At 38.3% G+C, this 23,492-nt stretch overlaps 1 protein-coding gene across 1 annotated transcript in view; it reads right to left on the bottom strand.

Annotated features, from left to right (window-relative positions):
• LOC309855587 (uncharacterized protein) overlaps positions 1–23,492 on the bottom strand; it is a 1,049,056-nt gene that overhangs the window by 668,233 nt on the left and 357,331 nt on the right. The gene's annotated exons all lie outside the window — the stretch shown is intronic.

Raw genomic sequence — 23,492 nt, 5'->3', positions numbered from 1 at the left:
AACACCAAGAAAATAGAAACAATAATCAGAAATTATTATCAACAGTTATATGCCAATAAGTTAAGCAACCTAGATGAAATAGATACATTCCTGGAGAACTGTAAATTTCCAAAATAGAATCAGGAAGAAATCGATTAGCTGAATAGACCAAAATCTAGTAACAAGATTAAAGCAGTGATCAAAAATCAATAAGAGAAGAGCAAAAAACCACATGGCCATCTCAATTGATTCAGAAAAAAGCATTTGGCAAGATACAGCATCTGTTCCTGATTAAACAATTCAAAGTGCAGGGATAGAGGTAACATTCCACAACTTCATAAAATCGATCTATGAAAAAACCCACAGGGAATGTAATTCTCCATGGGCAAAAGCTGACAGCATTCTCACTGAGATAGGGAACACAACTCTCATCATTCTTGCTCAACATAGTACTAGAAGTTCTAGCAACAGCAACTAGACAACAAAGAGAAATAAAAGGAAAAGTTTATGCTGAGTGAAATAAGTCAAGCAGAGTGAGCCAATTATCATATGGTTTCACGTATTTGTGGAGCATAACAAATAGCATGGAGGACAAGGGGAGATGGAGAGGAGAAGGGAGTTGAGGGAAATTGGAAGGGGAGGTGAACCATGAGAGACTATGGACTCTGAAAAACTGAGTATTTTGAAAGGGCGGGGGTGGGGGGCGCCTGGGTGGCTCAGTGGGTTGAGCCTCTGCCTTCAGCTCGGGTCATGATCCCAGGGTCCTGGGATTGAGCCCCGCATCGGGCTCTCTGCTCTGCAGGGGGCCTGCTTCCTCCTCTCTCTCTGCCTGCCTCTCTGCCTACTTGTGATATCTGTCAGATAGATAAAGAAAAAATTCTTTAAAAAAAAAAAAGAAAGGGCAGGGGGTGGGAGGTGGAGGGAACCAGGTGGTGGGTACTAGACAGGGCACGGATTGCATGGAGCACTGGGTGTGGTGTAAAAACAATGAATACTGTTATGCTGAAAAGAAATAATAAATAAATAAATAAATAAATAAATAAACAAATAGCATTTAAGTGGGAGTTATTCCACTTTTCAAAGTTTGTTCAGTATTCACTTATCAGTGTGATATACCATGTTAACAAAAGATTGATAAGAACCATATGATCCTCTCATTAGACACAGAAAAAGTATTTGACTAACTATTCCTCAACCAAGTAAGGATAGATGGAACATAACCATCTATCCTCATCTATCCTTATGAGGAACATAACCTCAACATAATTAAAACTGCATATGAAAAACACACAGCTCACATTTTCCTCAATGTGAAAAAAAAAAAGAGAACTTTTCTTCTACTTTCAGGAACAAGACAGGGATGTGCACTCTCACCACTGTTATCTAGCATAACATTGGAATTCCTAGCCACAGTAGTCAGATAAAAATATTAAATAAAAGGCATACACATCAACAGGGAGATATAAAACTGTCATTATTTGTCAAAGACATGGTACTCCAGGGAGCAAACACCTTATCAAAAAGGAGAATTACAGACAAATATCCCTGATGAACATGGGTTTCAAAATAGTCACCAAGATCCTAGCAAATAGGATCCAACAGTACAGTAATAGGATTATCTACCAGGACCTGGTAAGATTTATTCCTATGATGCAAGCGTGTTTCAACATTCAAAAAAAAAAAAAATCAGTGTAATAAAGCACATCAATAAAAGAAAACACAATAACCATATGATCCTCTCAGTTGATGCAGAAAAGGCATTTTACAAAATACAACATAAATTCCTGATTAAAGCTTTTCAGAATATAGGGATAGAGGGAACATTCCTCAATATCATAAAAACTATCTATGAAAAGCCTACACTGAATATCATTATCAATGGGAAAAAGCTGAGAGCTTTTCTGTTAAGATAGGAACATGACAGGGATGCACAATTTAACCACTATTATTCAAAAGAGTGCCAGAAGTCCTAGCATCAGCAATCAGACAACAAAAATAAATAAAAGACATACAAATTGGCAAAGAAGAAGTCAAAGTCTCTCTCTTCACAGGTGGCATGATATTTTATGTGGAAAACCCAAAAGACTCCACCCCCAAATTATTAGAACTCATACAGCAATTCAGCGATGTTGCAGGAAACAAAATCAATGTACAGAAATCAGTTGATTTTCTATACACTAACCTTACTGTAAAAAGAGAAATTAAGGAATACACAAATTCACTTATACCATACACAAAGATAAACTCAAAATGTTTGAGAGACCTCAATATGAGACAAGAAGGTATCAAAATCCTAGAGAAAGACATAAGCAGTAACCTCTTCAACATCAGCCATAGTAATTAAGGAATTGACTCCACGCACAATAGCAACAAAAATCACAGAATACCTAGGGTTAAACCTAACCAAAGAGGTAAAGAATCTATAGTTTAGAAACTACAAAACACTTATGAAAGAAATTGAGGAAGACACAAAAAGATGGAAAAACATTCCATGCTCATGGACTAGAAGAAAAAAAATGTTAAAATAATTATCCTGCCCAGAGCAATTTACACTTTCATTGCCACCCATATTAAAAAACCTCTTGAAGATCCAGAACAAACAATATTAAAATTTGTATGGAGCTAGAAAAGACCCCAAATTGCCAAGGGAATGATGAAAAAGAAAAAAAAAAAGCTGGGGGCATCATGTTGCCTGACTTCAAGCTATATGACAAAGCTGTGATCACCAAGACAACATGGTATTGGCACAAGAACAGTTACATAGTCCAGTGGAACAGAGTAGAGAGTCCAGATATGGACTAACAACTCTGTTTAATCTTTGAAAAATCAGGAAAAATATCCAATGGTTAAAAGACAGTCTCTTCAACAAGTGGTGCTGGGAAAATTGGGCAGCTACATATAGAAGAATGAAACTGGACCATTCACTTATACCATACACAAAGATAAACTCAAAATGTTTGAGAGACCTCAATATGAGACAAGAAGGTATCAAAATCCTAGAGAAAGACATAAGCAGTAACCTCTTCAACATCAGCCACAGTAACATCTTTCAAGACACATCTCCAAAGGCAAGTGAAACAAAAGCAAAGATGAACCATTGGGACTTCATCAAGATAAAAGCTTCTGGGAGGAGTCAAGATGGCGGAGAAGTAGCAAGCTGAGACTGCTTCAGCTAGCCGGAGATCAGCTAGATAGCTTATCTAAAGATTGCAAACACCTGAAAATCCATTGGCAGATCGAAGAGAAGAAGAACAGCAATTCTGGAAACAGAAAAACAACCACTTTCTGAAAGGTAGGACCAGCGGAGAAGTGAATCCAAAGCGATGGGAAGATAGACCCCGGGGGGAGGGGCCGGCTCCCGGCAAGCGGCGGAGCAACCGCGCACAAAATCAGGACATTTAAAAGTCTGTTCCGCTGAGGGACATCGCTCCAGAGGCTAAACCGGGGCGAAGCCCACGTGGGGTCAGCGTGGCCTCAGGTCCCGCAGGGTCACAGAAGGATCGGGGGTGTCTGAGTGTCGCAGAGCTTGCGGGTATTGGAACGGGAAAGCTGGCTACAGAGATAGAGCCGACAGTAAGCTCGCAGCTCGGTGTTACCTTGAACCGGTCACAGGCTCGGTGAGCTCGGAGCGCAGCCGGAGGTCAGGCAGACGGGAGTAACTGGGCGCTGTTCTCTGAGGGCGCACTGAGGAGTGAGGCCCTGGGCTCTCGGCTCCTCCGGGCCAGAGACCAGGAGGCCGCCATTTGTATTCCCATCCTCCGGAACTCTACGGAAAGCGCTCAGGGAACAAAAGCTCCTGAAAGCAAACCCTAGCGGATTACTCACCCCAGCCCCGGGTAAGGGCGGTGTAATTCCGCCTGGGGCAAAGACACATGAGAATCACTACAACAGGCCCCTCCCCCAGAAGATCAACAAGAAATCCAGCCGAGACCAAGTTCACCTACCAAGGAGTGCGGTTTCAATACCAAGGAGAGCAGCAGAATTCCAGAGGAGGAGAAAGCCAAGCACGGATCTCCAGAACTCATGGCTTTTTTCCTGGGTTTTTTAGTCTTGCAGTTAATTTAATTTTTTCTTTTGCTTTTTTTTTTTTTTTTTTCAAGCCTTCGGGGAAATTTTCTTTTTTTTTAACTGTTACCTTTTAATTTTTTAACGATTTTTTACTAGTTTATCTAATATATATATTTTTTCTTTTTTACATTTTTCTTAGGTGATTTCTTTTTTTAAAAATTCTTTTCTTTTCTTTTTTTTTTCTTTTTGCTTTTTTTTTCGTTCTTCCTTTTTGAACCTCTTTTTATCCCCTTTCTCCCCACTCACGATCTTGGATCTCTTCTAATTTGGTTAAAGCATATTTTCCTGGGGTTGTTGCCACCCTTTTAGTATTTTACTTGCTCCTTCATTTACTCTTATCTGGACAAAATGACAAGACGTAAAAATTCAACACAAAAAAAAGAACAAGAGGCAGTACCGAAGGCTAGGGACCTAATCAATACAGACATCGGTAATATGTCAGATCTAGAGTTGAGAATGACAATTCTCAAGGTTCTAGCCGGGCTCGAAAAAGGCATGGAAGATATTAGAGAAACCCTCTCGAGAGATATGAAAGCCCTTTCTGGAGAAATAAAAGAACTAAAATCTAACCAAGTTGAAATCAAAAAGGTATTAATGAGGTGCAATCAAAAATGGAGGCTCTCACTGCTAGGATAAATGAGGCAGAAGAAAGAATTAGTGATATAGAAGACCAAATGACAGAGAATAAAGAAGCTGAGCAAAAGAGGGACAAACAGCTACTGGACCACGAGGGGAGAATTCGAGAGATAAGTGACACCATAAGACGAAACAACATTAGAATAATTGGGATTCCAGAAGAAGAAGAAAGAGAGAGGGGAGCAGAAGGTATACTGGAGAGAATTATTGGGGAGAATTTCCCCAATATGGCAAAGGGAACGAGCATCAAAATTCAGGAGGTTCAGAGAACACCCCTCAAAATCAATAAGAATAGACCCACACCCCGTCACCTAATAGTAAAATTTACAAGTCTCAGTGACAAAGAGAAAATCCTGAAAGCAGCCCGGGAAAAGAAGTCTGTAACATACAATGATAAAAATATTAGAATGGCAGCTGACTTATACACACAGACCTGGCAGGCCAGAAAGAGCTGGCATGATATTTTCAGAGCACTAAACGAGAAAAACATGCAGCCAAGAATACTATATCCAGCTAGGCTATCATTGAAAATAGGAGAGATTAAAAGCTTCCAGGACAAACAAATACTGAAAGAATTTGCAAACACCAAACCAGCTCTACAGGAAATCTTGAAAGCGGTCCTCTAAGCAAAGAAAGAGCCTACAAGTGGTAGATCAGAAAGGAACAGAGACCATATACAGTAACAGTCACCTTACAGGCAATACAATGGCACTAAATTCATATATCTCAATAGTTACCCTGAATGTGAATGGGCTAAATGCCCCTGTCAAAAGACACAAGGTATCAGAATGGATAAAAAAACAAAACCCATCTATATGTTGCCTCCAAGAAACTCATTTTAAGCCCGAAGACACCTCCAGATTTAAATTGAGGGGGTGGAAAAGAATTTACCATGCTAATGGACATCAGAAGAAAGCAGGAGTGGCAATCCTTATATCAGATCAATTAGATTTTAAGCCAAAGACTATAATAAGAGATGAGGAAGGACACTATATCATACTCAAAGGGTCTGCCCAACAAGAAGATCTAACAATTTTAAATATCTATGCCCCCAACGTGGGAGCAACCAACTATATAAACCAATTAATAACAAAATCAAAGAAGCAGATCAACAATAATACAATAACAGAAGGGGACTTTAACACTCCCCTCACTGAAATGGACAGGTCATCCAAGCAAAAGATCAGCAAGGAAATAAAGGCCTTAAACGACACAATGGACCAGATGGACATCACAGATATATTCAGAATATTTCATCCCAAAGCAACAGAATACACATTCTTCTCTAGTGCACATGGAACATTCTCCAGAATAGATCACATCCTCAGTCCTAAATCAGGACTCAACCGGTATCAAAGGTTGGGATCATTCCCTGCATATTTTCAGACCACAATGCTCTAAAGCTAGAACTCAACCACAAAAGGAAGTTTGGAAAGAACCCAAATACATGGAGATTAAACAGTATCCTTCTAAAGAATGAATGGGTCAACCGGGAAATTAAAGAAGAATTGAAAAAAATCATGGAAACAAATGATAATGAAAATACAACGGTTCAAAATCTGTGGGACACAACAAAGGCAGTCCTGAGAGGAAAATATATAGCGGTACAAGCCTTCCTCAAGAAACAAGAAAGGTCTCAGGTACACAACCTAACCCTACACCTAAAGGAGCTGGAGAAAGAACAAGAAAGAAACCCTAAGCCCAGCAGGAGAAGAGAAATCATAAAGATCACAGCAGAAATCAATGAAATAGAAACCAAAAAAACAATAGAACAAATCAATGAAACAAGGAGCTGGTTCTTTGAAAGAATTAATAAAATTGATAAACCCCTGGCCCGACTTATCAAAAAGAAAAGAGAAAGGACCCAAATAAATAAAATCATGAATGAAAGAGGAGAGATCACAACTAACACCAAAGAAATACAAACTATTATAAGAACATACTATGAGCAACTCTACGGCAATAAATTTGACAATCTGGAAGAAATGGATGCATTCCTAGAAACATATAAACTACCACAACTGAACCAGGAAGAAATAGAAAGCCTGAACAGACCCATAACCAGTAAGGAGAATGAAACAGTCATTAAAAATCTCCAAACAAACAAAAGCCCAGGGCCAGACGGCTTCCCGGGGGAATTCTACCAAATATTTAAAGAAGAACTAATTCCTATTCTCCTGAAACTGTTCCAAAAAATAGAAATGGAAGGAAATTTTCCAAACTCATTTTATGAGGCCAGCATCACCTTGATCCCAAAAACAGACAAGGATCCCACCAAAAAAGAGAGCTATAGACCGATATCCTTGATGAACACAGATGCGAAAATACTCAACAAAATACTAGCCAATAGGATTCAACAGTACATTAAAAAGATTATTCACCACGACCAAGTGGGATTTATTCCAGGGCTGCAAGGTTGGTTCAACATCCGCAAATCAGTCAATGTGATACAACACATCAATAAAAGAAAGAACAAGAACCATATGATACTCTCAATAGATGCTGAAAAAGCATTTGACAAAGTACAGCATCGCATCCTGATCAAAACTCTTCAAAATGTAGGGATAGAGGGCACATACCTCAATATCATCAAAGCCATCTATGAAAAACCCACCCCAAAGATCATTCTCAATGGAGAAAAACTGAAAGCTTTTCAGCTAAGGTCAGGAACACGGCAGGGATGTCCATGATCACCACTGCTATTCAACATAGTACTAGAGGTCCTAGCCTCAGCAATCAGACAACAAAAGGAAATTAAAGGCATCCAAATCGGCAAAGAAGAAGTCTAATTATCACTCTTCGCAGATGATATGATACTATATGTGGAAAACCCAAAAGACTCCACTCCAAAACTGCTAGAACTTAAACAGGAATTCAGTAAAGTGTCAGGATATAAAATCAATGCACAGAAATCAGTTGCATTTCTCTACACCAACAGCAAGACAGAAGAAAGAGAAATTAAGGAGTCGATCCTATTTACAATTGCACCCCAAACCATAAGATACCTAGGAATAAACCTAACCAAAGAGACACAGAATCTATACTCAGAAAACTATAAAGTACTCATGAAAGAAACTGAGGAAGACACAATGAAATGGAAAAATGTTCCATGCTCCTGGATTGGAAGAATAAATATTGAGAAAATGTCTATGCTACCTAAAGCAATCTACACATTTAATGCAATTCCTATCAAAGTACCATCCATCTTTATCAAAGAAATGGAACAAATAATGCTAAAATTTATATGGAACCAGAAAAGACCTCGAATAGCCAAAGGGATATTGAAAAAGAAAGCCAACGTTGGTGGAATCACAATTCCGGACTTCAAGCTCTATTACAAAGCTGTCATCATCAAGACAGCATGGTACTGGCACAAAAACAGACACATAGATCAATGGAACAGAATAGAGAGCCCAGAAATAGACCCTCAAATCTATGGTCAACTAATCTTCGACAAAGCAGGAAAGAATGTCCAATGGAAAAAAGACAGCCTCTTCAATAAATGGTGCTGGGAATATTGGACAGCCACATGCAGAAAAATGAAATTGGACCATTTCCTTATACCACACACAAAAATAGACTCAAAATGGATGAAGGACCTCAATGTGCGAAAGGAATCCATCAAAATCCTTGAGGAGAACACGGGCAGCAACCTCTTCAACCTCAGCCGCAGCAACACCTTCCTAGGAACAACGCAAAATGCAAGGGAAGCAAGGGCAAAAATGAACTATTGGGATTTCATCAAGATCAAAAGCTTTTGCACAGCAAAGGAAACAGCTAACAAAATCAAAAGACAACTGAAAGAATGGGAGAAGATATTTGCAAACGACATATCAGATAAAGGACTAGTGTCCAGAATCTATAAAGAACTTAGCAAACTCAACACCCAAAGAACAAATAATCCAATCAAGAAATGGGCAGAGGACATGAACAGACATTTCTGCAAAGAAGACATCCAGATGGCCAACAGATACATGAAAAAGTGCTCCATATCACTCGGCATCAGGTAAATACAAATCAAAACCACAATGAGATATCACCTCACACCAGTCAGAATGGCTAAAATCAACAAGTCAGGAAATGACAGATGCTGGCGAGGATGCGGAGAAAGGGGAACCCTCCTACACTGTTGGTGGGAATGCAAGCTGGTGCAGCCACTCTGGAAAACAGCATGGAGGTTCCTCAAAATGTTGAAAGTAGAACTGCCCTATGACCCAGCAATTGCACTATTGGGTATTTACCCTAAAGATACAAACGTAGTGATCCAAAGGGGCACGTGGACCCAAATCTTTATAGCAGCAATGTTCACAATAGCCAAACTATGGAAAGAACCTAGATGTCCATCAACAGATGAATGGATCAAGAAGATGTGGTATATATACACAATGGAATACTATGCAGCCATCAAAAGAAATGAAATCTTGCCATTTGCAACAACATGGATGGAACTAGAGCGTATCATGCTTAGCGAAATAAGTCAAGCAGAGACGGACAACTATCATATGATCTCCCTGATATGAGGAAGTGGTGATGCACCATGGAGGCTTAAGTGGGTAGGAGAAGAATAAATGAAACAAGATGGGATTGGGAGGGAGATAAACCATAAGTGACTCTTAATCTCACAAAACAAACTGAGGGTTCTGGGGGGAGGGGGTTTGGGAGAAGGGGGTGGGATTATGGACATTGGGGAGGGCATGTGCTTGGTGAGAGCTTTGAAGTGTGTAAACCTGGTGATTCACAGACCTGTACCCCTGGGGATAAAAATATATGTTTATAAAAAATAAAAAATTAAAAATTAAAAAAATTAAAAAAAAAAAAGATAAAAGCTTCTGCACAGCAAAGGAATCAGTCAGCCAAACTAAGAGGTAGCCCACTGGATGGGAAATTATATTTGCAAATAACATTACAGATAAAGGGCTGATATCCAAGATCTGTAAAGAACCGCTCAAACTCAACACTCAAAAATACAAATAACCCAGGCAAAAAATGGGCAGAAGACATGAAAGACACTTCTTCAAAGAAGACATACAAATGGTTAACAGACACATGACAAAGTGCTTAGCATCAATAGCCATCAGGGAACTACAAATCAAAACCATAATGAGATACCACCTTACACAATTTGGGATAAAAAAAATTAACAAAACAGGAAACAACAAATGTTGGTGAGGATGTGGAGAAAGGGGAACATTCCTACTCTATTAGCAGAAATGCAAGCTGGTACAGTCATTTTGGAAAACAATATGGAGGCTCATCAGGATGTTAAAAATAGAGCTTCTCTATGACCCAGAAATTGCACTAACAGTATTTACCCCAAAGATACAGATGTAGTGAAAAGAAGGGCACATGCATCTCAATGTACAGCAATGTCCACAATAGCCAAAATGTGAAAGGAGCTGAGATGACTTTCAACAGATAAATGTATAATGAAGATGTGGTAAATATATAAATGGAATATTATTCAGCTGTCAGAAAGGATGAATACCCACCATTTGCATTGACATGGATGGAACTGGAGGGGATTATGTTAAATGAAATAAGTTAATCAGAAAAAGACAATTATTGTATGGTTTTGGCCATAAGTGGGAAATAAGCAGTAGCATGAAGGACCATAGGGGAAGGGAAGGAAATATGAAGAGGGAGAAATCAGAGAGAGAGATGAACAATGAGAGACTATAGACTTCAGGAAAATACCTAAGTGTTTCAAAGGGAAGGGAGTTGGAGGGAGGAGGTAACATGGTGATGGGTATTAAGGAGGGCAAGTGTTGTGATAAGCACTGGGTGTTAATACATAAATAATGAATCATTGAACACTACATCAAAAACTAATGATGTGGGGTGCCTGGGTGGCTCAGTGGGTTAAGCCTCTGCCTTTGGCTCAGGTCATTATCTCAGGGTCCTGGGATTGAGCCCTGCATCAGGCTGTCTGCTCAGCAGGGAGTCTGCTTCCCCCCACCCCCTCTGCCTGCATCTCTACTTGTGATCCCTCTATCTCTGTCAAATAAATAAATAAAATCTAAAAAAAAAAAAAAACTAATGATGTACTATACAGTGGCTAACTGAACACAATAAACAAAAAGATTACTTTTTGTGTTAAATTTGATTTTATTTAATTAAGAACATTTTGCTATTCAAAATAAACTATTAAAGAATAAAAAGAAAAAAAAATTACAGAGGGAAGATATTTGCAATACACATAACTCAAAATTAGCTCATATCTAAAATGTATAAGAAATGACTATACACCAATAAGTAAAACAAATAACCCAATAAAACAACATGGACAAAAGATTGGAATTAGTTACATCAGAAAAAATCTGAATGACTAATAAATGCAATAAAAGGACTCGAATCTAATTAGAAATAAGAAAAATTAAAAAATACATCCATTATAATATACCACAACAACACACCAACAGATAAAAATTGAAAGTCTAACTAAAGAACTGACAAGGATGACATAATATAAATTGCCTTAAACAACAGCAGAAATTAGCAATATCCAATAAAGTATATCAATCACATGCATAACGTATGATCTAACAGTTATACTCCAAAGTGAATATGTTAGAATAGGTGTGCATACATAGGAATATTCATAATAGCCAAAATAGTGGCAACAACCAAAAGGCCATCAGCAGCAGAATGAATATGTAAATTGTTATAGACATACAATAGCTTATCCTACAGCTATAAAAATAAATAAACTAGAGCCACACTTAACAAGGATGAGCCTTAAAAACACAAAGCAAAACAAAAGAAAACAGTCATTAAAAAATACAATACTCGTATATTGTATTTTTTATAAATAGATAAATATAAAATAAATATAAAATATATAAATAAATATAAATAATAAATAAATAAATAAAAATAAATATAAAAAATACATACTATTCCATTTTCAACTCTACTGTTTAAGAATTCACTTTTACTCATGAAAGACTATTTTCAAAAAATGTAATTACCAAAAAATATTTAAAAAGGCTTACTCTTAAGGGAGAAGGGTAGAACTATCCCTAAGTAGTGAAAGGCAGAGAGCTATTGGCTTATTAACAAACTTCTATAGATATTGCTTTACAGTAAGTAATTAAGTTGTAAGTTTTTTTAAGCAATAGATTTTAATATAACAGCATATAAAAAGTTTATTGATAGAGTTTCAGACTTCACATTCAGTAACCTGTAGGAAATTATTCCTTGTTGAGCTTGTAAATTTCAATATCCAAGAATGTCCACAGTTATATTAAAAAGCTTTAAAAAACCCTTCACTTTTCTAATGTCATGTCTGTATGATGCCAGATTATCTTCATATACTTTATTTTTTAAAAATATGTTTCATTTTCTCAGGGTTCCAAGATTCATTGTTTATGCACTACACCCAGTGCTCTATGCAATATGCGCCCTCCTTAAAACCCACCACCAGGCTCACACTTCCCTCCAACGCCCTCCTTCCAAAACCCTGTTTGTTTCTCAGAATCCACAGTCTCCCATGGTTTGTTTTCCCCTCTGATTTTCCCCAATTCACTTCTTTTCTCCATCTCCTAATATGCTCTGTGTTATTCCTTATACTCCACAAGTAAGTGAAACCATATGATAATTGACTTTCTCTATTTGGCTGATTTCATTCAGCATAATCTCCTCCAGTCCCATCCATGTTCTTACAAAAGTTGGTTATTCATCCTTTCTGATGGAGGCACAATACTCCACTGTATATATGGACCATATCTTCTTTATCCATTTGTCTTTTGAAGCTCATCTTGGCTCTTTCCACAGTTTGGTGACTGTGGACATTGCTGCTATGAACATTGGAATACAGATGGCCCTTCTTTTCACTACATCTGTATCTTTGGGTTAAACACCCAGTAGTATAATTGCAGGGTCATAGGGTAGCTCTATATTTAATTTCTTAAGGAATCTCCCCACTGTTTTCCAAAGTGGATGCACCAACTTGCATTCCCACCAACATATGTTGTTTAATGCCTTGTTAATTGTGGCCATTCTAAATGGTGTAAGATGGTATCTCAATGTGGTTTTGATATGAATATCCCTGATGGCTAATGATGATGAATATTTTTCCATGTGTCTGTTACCATTTGTGTGTCTTCAGATAAGTGTCCGTTCATGTCTTCTGCCCATTTTTTGACATAATTATCTGGTTTGTATGTGTTGAGTTTGGTGAGTTCTTTAGATTTTAGATATCAGTGCTTTGTCTATAGTGTCATTTGCAGGTATCTTCTTCCATTTCGTGGGTTGCCTCTTTGTTTTGTTGACTGTTTCCTTTGCTGTGCAGAAGCTTATGATCTTGATTAAGTCCCCAAAATTCATTTTCGCTTTTGTTTCCTTTGCCTTTGGTGACATGTCTTGAAAAAAGTTGCTGTGGCCGCTGTCAAAGAGGTTACTTTCTATGTTCTCCTCTAGGATTTCAATAGATTTCTACCTCACATCGAGGTCTTTTATCCATTTAGAGTTTGTCTTTGTGATTGGTATAAGAGAATGGTCGAGTTTCATTCTTTTACACATAGCTGTCCTATTTCCCCAGCACCATTTATGGAACAGACTGTCTTTTTTCAACTGTATATTTTTTCCTGCTTTGTCAAATATTATTTGACCATAATGTTGAAGGTCCATATCTGGGCTCTCTACTTTGTTCCACTAGTCTTTGTGTTTGTTTTTTTGCCAATACCATGTTTGGGTGATCACAGCTCTGTAGTAAAGCTTGAAATCAGGCAACATGATGCCAGCAGTTTTGTTTTGCTTTTTCAAATTTTCCTTAGCAATTCAGGGTCTTTTCTGGATCCATACAAATTTTAGGATTGCTTGTTCCAGTACTTTGAAAAATGTCAGTGGAATTTTGGTCAGGTTGGAAATGAAAGTTTAGCATGCTCTGAGTGATATTGACATTTTAACAATATTTATTCTTCCAATGAATGGCATTGGGTGTTTTCCCACCATTTTGTGTCTTCTTCAATTTTTTTCATGAATGTTCTGTAGCTCCTCAAACATAGAACCTTTACCTCTTTGGTTAGGTTTATTCCTAGGCATCTTACGGTTTTTGGTGTTATAGTAAATGGAATTGGTTCTCTAATTTCCCTTTCTATATTTTCATTATTAATTTATAAGAAAGCAACTGATTTCTATACAATGATTTTGTATCCTGCCACATTACCAAATTTCTCTATGAGTTCTAGTAGTTGAAATGAACTCTTTCAGGTGAAGTCTTTTGGATTTTCCATTTGAAGTATCATGTCATCTGCAAAGAGACAGTTTGACTTTTTTGCCAATTTAAATAACTTTTGTTTCTTTGTGTTGTCTGATTGCTGTTGCTAGGACTTCTAGTACTATGGTGAACAACAGTGGTGAGAGAGGGCATCCTTGTCATATTAATGATCGCAAAGGGAAGGCTGTCACCTTTTCCCCATTGAGGATGATATTTGCTGTGGGTCTTTCATAGATAGATTTTATGAAGTTGAGGAATGTTCCCTCTATCCCTATACTTTGAAGCGTTTTAATCAGGAACAGATGCTGGATTTTATAGAATGCTTTTTCTGCATCAATTGAGAGGACCATGTGGTTCTTCTCTCTTCTATTATTGATTTGTTCTAACACAATGATTGATTTGTGAATGTTGAAACACCCTTGCATAAGAGGGATAGATCCAACCTGGTCATAGCGGATAATCTTTTTAATGTACTATTGGATCCTATTTGCTAGGATCTTGTTGAGAATATTGGTATCCAGATTCATCAGGGATATTGATCTGAAATTCTCTTTTTGATGGTGTCTTTGCCTGGTTTGAGGATCAGGGTAATGTTGGCTTCTTAAGAAGAGTCTGAGATTTTTCTTTCTGTTTCTTTTTTCTTTTCTTTTTTTTTTTTTGAAACAGCATCAGGAGAATAGGTATTATATCTTTTTTGAAAGTTTGGTAGTATTCCCTGGGGAATCCATCAGATTTGGGGCTCTTGTTTTTTGGGAGGTTTTTGATCAGTTTCAATCTCGTTACTAGATATTGTTCTATTTAGGTTGCTAATTTCTTCCTGTTTCAGACCTGGAGTTTTGTAGATTTCCAGGAATGCATCCTTTTCATCTAGGTTCCTGAACTTATTGGCATATAACTGTTGATAATAATTTCTGATGATTGTTTCTATTTCCTTGGTGTTGGTCGTGATCTCTCCTCTTTCATTCATAATTTTATTAATTTGGGTCCTCTCTTCTTTTTGATTAGTTTGGCCAGTGGTTTATCGACCTTATTGATGTTTTCAAAGAACCAGTTTCCAGTTTAACTGATGTGTTCTACTGTGTCTCTAGTTTCTAACTCATTGATCTCTGCTCTACCCTTATTTCCCTTCTTCTTCGTGGGGTTGGCTTAATTTGTTGTTGATTTTCCTATTCTTTAAGGTGTAAAGGGAATTGGTGTATACTGGATTTTTTTTTTTTTTGAGGGAGGCTTGGATGGCTACCTATTTCCCCCTTAGGACCGCTTTTGACATATCCCTTAGGTTTTGAACTGATGTGTCTTCATTCTCATTGGTTCCCATGAAATGTTTAAGTTCTTTGATTTTCTTGTTGACACAAACATTCTTGAACAGGATGGTCTTTAGCTTCCAACTGTTTGTATTCCTTCCAAACTTTTTCTTATGGTTGAGTTTCAGTTTTAAAGCATTGTGGTGTGAGAATATGCAGGGAATAATCTCAATCTTTTGGCATCAGTTGAGCCTTGATTTGTGACCCAGTATGTGGTCTATTCTGGAGAAAGTTCGATGAGTGCTCGTGAAGAATGAGTGTTCTGCTGTTTTAGGGTGGAATGTTCTGTATATATCTGTGAAGTCCATATGGTCCAATGTATCATTCAAAGCTCTTCTTTCTTTAATGATTTTCTGCTCAGATGATCTATCTGTTACTGAAAGTGGCATCTTAAGATCCCCTACAATTAATGTGTTCATATCAATATGACTCTTTATTTTGGTTGACAGTTGGCTTATGTAGTTGGCTGCTCTCAACTGGAAGCATAAATATTTACAGTCGTCAGATCTTCTTGTTTAAAGACCCTAAAAGAATGATGTAGTGTCTTTTTCCTCTGACTATATTCTTTAGCTTAAAATCTATTTTATCTGATATAAGAATCACTACCCCAAATTTCTTTTGAGGCCTATTGGCATGAAAGATGGCTCTCCGTCCCTTCACATTCAGTCTGGATGTATCTTTAGGTTCTAAATGTTTCTCTTGTAGACTGCGTATGGATGGTTCCTGTCCTTTTATCCAGTCTTCAACCTTGAGCCTTTTTATGGAAGCAGTTAGGCAATTCACGTTGTGAATGATTATTGAAAGGTTAGTTTTTATTGACAGCATGTTGCCTGTGAAGTCCTTGTTTCTATAGATTGTCTGTAAATTTCTGTTCTATGTCACTCTTAGGTTCTTTCTTCTTTTATAGAATCCCCCTTTATATATCTATAAGTGCCAGTTTGGTGGTCACATACTCTTTTATAGCTTGCTGGTCTTGGAAGCTATTTATCTATCCACCAATTTTGAATTCAGCCTTGCTGGATAAAGGGTTCTTGGATGCATGTTTTTCTCATTTAGTGCCCTGTATGTCCTGCCAGACCTTTCTTGCTTACCAGGTTTTTGTGGACAGGTCTGATGTTATTCTGATGGTCCTTCCTCTGTACATAAGAAATCTCTTCCCCTTAGCTGCCTTTAAGTCCTCCTATCTGAAATTATGATTTGTGATTTTCACAATCAAGTCTCTGAATGTCTTTCTAGACTCATTGATATTAGGGCTGTCCTTTCTGCTTCTAGGACATGAACACTTGTTCCATTCCCCAGATTAGGAAAATTTTCATCCAGAATTTGTTCACCTATAACTTCTAGTCTTCTCTCTTTATCCACACCATCATGGATTCCAAAAATTCTGACATTGGAACATTTCATGGCATTATATTTTCCCTAATTCTGTTTTCATGGCTTCTAAGCTCTTTGTTCCCAGCCTCCTCCTGATTCTTTTCCTCTATCAGTTTGTCCTCTAGATCACTAATTCTATCTTCTGCCTCAGTTACCCTAGCTGTTAGAGAATTTAGATTAGATTGGAACTAATTGAGAGCATTGTGAGCTTCACCCCTTTTGGCTTTCAGTTCCGCCCTAACATTGTGAACATCTTCCATGGTGGCTTTCAGTTCTGCCCTAATCAATTCCGTTTGGTCATCCATGGCTTTCTCCAACCTAGCTATTGCCTGGATAATTGTTAGCCTGAATTCTCTTTCCGACATATTGTCTATGTTGATAGCCGTTAGCTCTGTTGCAGAAGGTCTATCCTCTGTATTTTTCTTCCGTTGGGCATTCCTCCTCCTAGTCATTTTGGTGGGAGATGACTGAACAGATTTAGCTGGATGTATCAACTGTGGTGCAGTCAAGGTGCACCCTGGAACACTTCTGAGCAATCAGGATTCCGCACCCAAACGAGAGACAAAAGAAAAGAAAAAGAAAAAAGAGAGAGAGAGAGAGAGAGAGAGAAAGAGACAGGAAAGAAAGGGAAGATAAAAGATAAGGTTCAGCCCAAATGGGCCCCAAGGTAATATTTATGAAGTAGACAAACAAAAACAGAAAAACAGTCTAATTTAGATTAGACTGGATCTCATTGATATCAGTAAGGAGGACATGTGTTGTGATGAGCTCTGGGTGTTAATATGTAACTAATGAATCATTGAATAGTACATCAAAAACTAGTGATGGGGGAGGGGGACATGATGGCAGAGAAGTAGGGGACCCTGTTTCAACCGGTCCTTTAAAGTGAGCTGATTGTCTACCAGAACACTCTGAACACCCATGAATCTGCGTGAGATGTAGGATTATACACTTCTGGATCTCTACAGGAGCAGAAGATGCCAGTGGACAGGGAAATACAGTGGGGATGTTGGACTGATATCAGAATACAAACAAAAGGGGGAGAGAGCCACCAGAAGTGACCCACTGGAAAGTAACACCCCAATACGGGAGTGCTCTGTGATTGGGGACCAGCATTAACTTGGAGTCTGGTTAAAAGCACTCAAAAAGAGCAAAAGATCTTAAGGGGCAATTGGTGGAATCAGGCAGTTATGGGCATGGGCTTAAGCCAATGGGTGCAGGATGCCCACTGCCAGAGAGAGTGTGATGAAGCATCCAGGCCGTGGTCCCTGAGCTGCCAGCACTCGTGAGAGTGTCTAAGAGGTGGCATGCATAAGAAAGTATGATGTGGACATCAGCCAGTGCTCTCTAGGACCACAGCATTTTGTACTCTGCACGTGAACTCTGCGACTGGGGTCTGAGTCATGCTCCACACCCTCTCCTGAGAGAAATCTGAGCAGGCACTAGCCGGTGTTCTCTAGGACCAGCACGAGTCTGAACACTCTCAGCCCAGGCCAATGTGAAAATCTCAGTGTGCTGTCTCTGGTTGGGATCTCTCCAGGTCTGGACCTGCTCAGACAGACACAGCAAAGGCAGCCACTGCAAGCGGGCTCTCTGGACTAATATTGATCATGGTTTTAGTAGCACCGGGGTACAGTGACAAGCCAGAGCTCCTGTGACCCCTGAGACTGTGGCTGGGGATGTGCTCTGGCATTGAGAGTTGGCAGAGGGTGAGTCTATGTGCTCTGGACCACCCAGAGGGGAACAGGCTGAGGCTTCTCTCTGAGACAGAGGTCTGGGAGCAGTTTGCTTCCCTCTAAGCCTCTGAAATACAGTCAAAAGCTGCCAAGGAGGGAAGCAGCCAAACAAAAAACAAACAAACAAAAACCCTCCAGAGAACAAAAGCCTGAAAAACTAGTTTCCTCAGAGCCTACCCCCTTGATAGGGGGAGGGAGGACTCAACTTTAGCAAAACTGCCTGAAAAACCATGTGGCAGGACCCTTCCCAAGAAAGCCAGCCTAAAAAATCAAGAGGACAATGACCACAGGTTCCCCATAAAATGATAAAACCTCAATATCAGGGTAAAATAAGATATTAAACTCTTGGTATTGCCCTAAAACCTGTATACTTCATAGATACAACTTTTATTTTTAATTAATTTCCACTATTATCATTCTTTTTAATTTTTTATAATTTTTAACCTATTTACCATCAAAATGAGAGGTTCAATACAACAAATCCTATAATAACCTTTTAACTTGAACATTTAAGATACATATACCTGTGTTTTCCTTTTTTTTTTCTTTTTTTTAACATTCATGTAGAGATAAACTTCAAGGTAATCCTCTTCCCCAATCAGTACTACCACTTATATATAAACCAATTTTAATCCCCCTTTATCTCAGGAAAGTTGAGTCCTTTAACAAAGATAACTAGATACACCCAGGAAGAATCCAAATAAACTTCTTCACCCACACTAAGGATTTATAACCACCCTCCATCTTCTTCTGCTGTCAGTGTTTCTGTGTATTTGTTTTTTTTCTGGTAGTATAAATCTTATAAGGGGGGTTCATTTTAGCTGGATTCTTTTCTTTTCTTTTTTTTTTCTTATCATTTACTTTTCTCAGTCTTTTTGTTTGTCCATTTTGTTTGTATCCTTTATAAATCTTACCTTTGGGGCCCATTCTGTCTGGGTCTTATTTTTTTTTTTCCCTCCTGTCTCTCTCTTTCTCTCTCTCTTTTTATTTTTTCTTTCTTTTTGGTGGGGATTCCCGATTTCTCAGAAGCATTCCAGGGTGCACCTTGCTTGGATCATGGTTGATTCATTCAACTACACACTCCCACAGTCCTCTCTCACCAAAATGACTAGGCGGAGCAATGCATAACAAAGGAAAAAATCAGACTGTTCCCTCTCCATCATAGCTATTTTCTATGGACATAAATAGTATGTCAGAAAGGGAATTCAGGCTAACAATTATCCAGGCAATGGCTATGTTGGAGAAAACCATTAATGACAACACGGAATTGATTAGGGAAGAAGTGAAGGTCACCAGATAAGAAGCTAACAATGCTATCAATGAGATCCAATCTAATCTAAATTCTCTAACAGCTAGGGTAACTGAGGCAGAAGATAGAAGTAGTGATCTAGAGGACAAACTGATAGAGAAAAAGGATCTGTTGGAGGCCTGGAACAAACAGCTTAGAAACCATGAAAACAGAATTAGGGAAATAAATGACTCCATGAAACATTCCAACATCAGAATGATTGGAATCTGTAAGGGAGCAGAGAAAGAAAGAAGACTAGAGAATATAGCTGAACAAATTCTCCATGAAAAATTTCCCAATCTGAGGAATGGAACCAGCGTTCATGTCCTAGATGCAGAAATGCCTCCCCCCAAAATATCATAGATTCTAGAAAGACCTTGAGACTCCTGATTGTGAAACTGATGAGTCATAATTTTAGACAAGAGCTCTTGAAAGCAGCGAGGGGGTAGAGATTACTTACTTACAGAGGAAGCCAATCAGAACACAGTCAGACCTGTAAACTCAAAACTGTTAAGTAAGAAGAGGATGGAAAGATGTATTCAGGGCCCTAAATGAAAATAGCATACAACCAAGAATACTTTATCCAGCAAGACTGACATTCAAAATGGATGGAGAAATAAAGAGCTTCCAAGACTGGCAAATCTCAAAAGAGTATGTGATCATAAAGCTGGCACCACAAGAAATATTATGGGGAGGGTTACACAAAAGAAAAAAAAAAACCCAAGAGTGTCATAGAACAGAAATTTACAGAGACAGTCTATAGAAACAAGTACTTCACAGGCAACATGATGTCAATAAAAACGTATCTTTCAAAAATCACTCTCAATATGAATGGTCTAAATGCTCCCATAAAGTGGCATAGGGTTGCAGATTGGATAAAACAACAGGGCCCATCCATATGTTATCTACAGGAAACCCATTTTGAATCTAAGGATCCATCCAGACTGAAAATGAAGGGATGGAGAAGGATATTTCCTGCCAATGGACCTCAAAAGAAAGCTAGGGTAGCGATTCTCATATGAGATAAATTAGATTTTAAATGAGAAACCGTAGTCAGAGATAAAGAAGGACACTACAGCATTCTCAAAGTGTTTATCCAACAAGAAGATCTAACCATTTCAAATATTTATGCCCCCAAAATGGGAGCAGTCAAATACACTAGCCAACTGTTAATCAAAATAAAGCCATATTGATATGAATACATTAATAACAGGGGACCTTATCAAGCCACTCTGAGTTATAGACAGATCATCCAAGTAAAAAATCAATAAAGAAACAAGAGCATTTAATGACACATTGCACCAGATGGACCTCACAAATATATATAGAATATTGCACCCAAAAACAACAGAATACTCATTCTTCTCAAGTGCAAATGGAACTTTATTCAGAATAGACCACAAGCTGGACCACAAATCAGGGCTCAACTGATACCAAAAGATTGAGATTATTCCCTGCATATTCTCAGACCACAGTGCTTTGAAACTGGAATTCAACCACAAGAAAAAGTTCGGAAGGAACTCAAGCACCTGAAAGCTAAAGAACATCTAGCTTAAGAATTCTTAAATAAACCAGGAAATCAAAGAATAAATTAAACAATTCATGGAAACCAATGAGAATGAAGACACTTTGGTCTGATACGTATGGGATACAGCAAAGGCAGTCCTAAGGGGGAAATACATAGCCATACAAGCCTCCCTCAAAAAAAATTGAAAAATCCAGAATATACCAGTTCTCTTTACACCTTAAAGAACCAGAGAATCAACAACAAATTAAGCCAACCCCAGACACAAGAAGGGAAATAACCAATAGTAGAGCAGAGATCAATGAGATAGAAACTAGAGATACAGTAGAACACATCAATGAAACTAGAAGCTGGTTTTTTGAGAGAATCAATAAGATCAATAAACCACTGATGAAACTAATCCAAAAGAAGAGAGAGGACCCAAATCAATAAAATTATGAAGGAAAAGGGAGAGATCACAACTAACACCAAGGAAATAGAAACAATCATCAGAAATGATTATTAACGGTTATATGTCAATAATTTAGCATGGAGGACATGGGGAGTTAGAGAGGAGAAGGGAGTTGGGGGAAATTGGAAGGGGAGGTGAATCATGAGAGACTATGTACTCTGGAAAACAATCTGAGGGGTTTGAAGTGGCAGGGGTGTGGGAGGTTGGGGTACCGGGTGGTGGGTAATATAGAGGGCACGGATTGCATGGAGCACTGGGTGTGGTGAAAAAATAATGAATACTGTTTTTCTGAAAATAAATAAATTAAAAAAAAACTCCACCAACATTTTTCAAAGAGCTGGAACAAACAATCCTAAAATTTGTATGGAAGAGACCTCGAATTGCTAAGGAAATGTTGAAAAAGCAAAACAAAACTGGGGACATCACGTTGCCTGATTTCAAGCTTTACTACAAAGCTGTGATTACCAAGACAGCATGGTACTGGCACAAAAACAGACACATAGACCTGTAGAACAGAGTAGAAAGCCCAGATATTGACCCTTAACTTTGTGGTCAAATAATCTTCTACAAAGCAGGAAAAAATATACAGTGGAAGTCTGTTCAATAGACAGTGCTGGGAAAATTGGACAGCTATGTGTAGAAGAATAAAACTCGACCATTTTCTTACACCAATCACAAATATAAACTTGAAATGGATAAAAGACCTCAACGTGAGGCAGGAATCCATCAGAATCCTAGAGGAGAATATGGGCAGTACATTGGCCACAGTAACTTCTTTCAAGATATGTCTCCAAAGGCAAAGGAAACAAAAGAGAAAATGAACTTTTGGGACTTCGTTAAGATCATAAGCTTCTGCACAGCAAAAGAAACAGTCAAAAAAACAAAGGGACAGCCCAGAGAATGGGAGAAGACATTAGCAAATGACAGTACAGACAAAGGACTGATATCCAAGATCTATAAAGAACTCCTCAAACTCAACACACAAAAAACAAATAGTCACATAAAAATGAGCAAAAGACATGAACAGACACTTCTCCAAAGAAGACATACAAATGGCTAACAGACACAGGAAAAAATATTCATTGTCACTAGCCATCAGGGAGATTCAAATCAAAACCACATTGAGATACCATCTAACAGCATTTAGAATGGCCAAAATTAACAAGACTGTAAACAACACTAGCTGGGGAAGATGTGGAGAAAGGGGAACCCTTTTACACTGTTGGTGGGAATGCAAGTTGGTGCAGCCACTTTGCAAAGCGGTGGGGAGATTCCATAAGAAATTAAAAATAGAGCTTCACTATGACCCTGCAATTGTACTACTGGGTATTTACCCCAAAGATACAGATATAGTGAAGAGAAGAGCCATCTGTAACCCCAGTGTTCCTAGCAGCAATGACCACAGTCACCAAACTGTTTAAAGAGCCAATGGGAGAATGGGTAAAGAAGATACAGTCCATATATACTATGGAGTATTAGGCCTACATCAAAAAGGATGAATATTCAACTTTTGTATCTACATGGATGGGACTGAAAGAGATTATGCTGAGTGAAATAAGTCAAGCAGAGAGTCAGTTATCATATTGTGTTGCATATTTGTGGAGCATACAGAATAACATGGAGGACATGGGGAGCTGGAGAGGAGAAGGGAGTTGGGGGAAATTGGAGTGGAAGATGAACCATGAGAGACTGTGGACTCTGAGAAGCAAACTGAGGGTTTTGGAGGGGACGGGAGTGGGAAGTTGGGTGAGTCTGGTGGTGGATATTATGGAGGGCTTGCATTGATGGAGCACTGGGTGTGGTGCATAAAAAATGAATTCTAGAACACTGAAAAAAAATTTTAAAAGTAAATAAAAATTAAAAAAAATTATGTACTATACAGTGGCTAACTGAACATAATATAGAAAAAAATAC

This window comes from Mustela nivalis (assembly GCF_964662115.1).
Source record: "Mustela nivalis genome assembly, chromosome: X".
Classification (NCBI taxonomy): domain Eukaryota; kingdom Metazoa; phylum Chordata; class Mammalia; order Carnivora; family Mustelidae; genus Mustela; species Mustela nivalis.
This window is presented reverse-complemented; position numbering and strand designations above follow the sequence as displayed.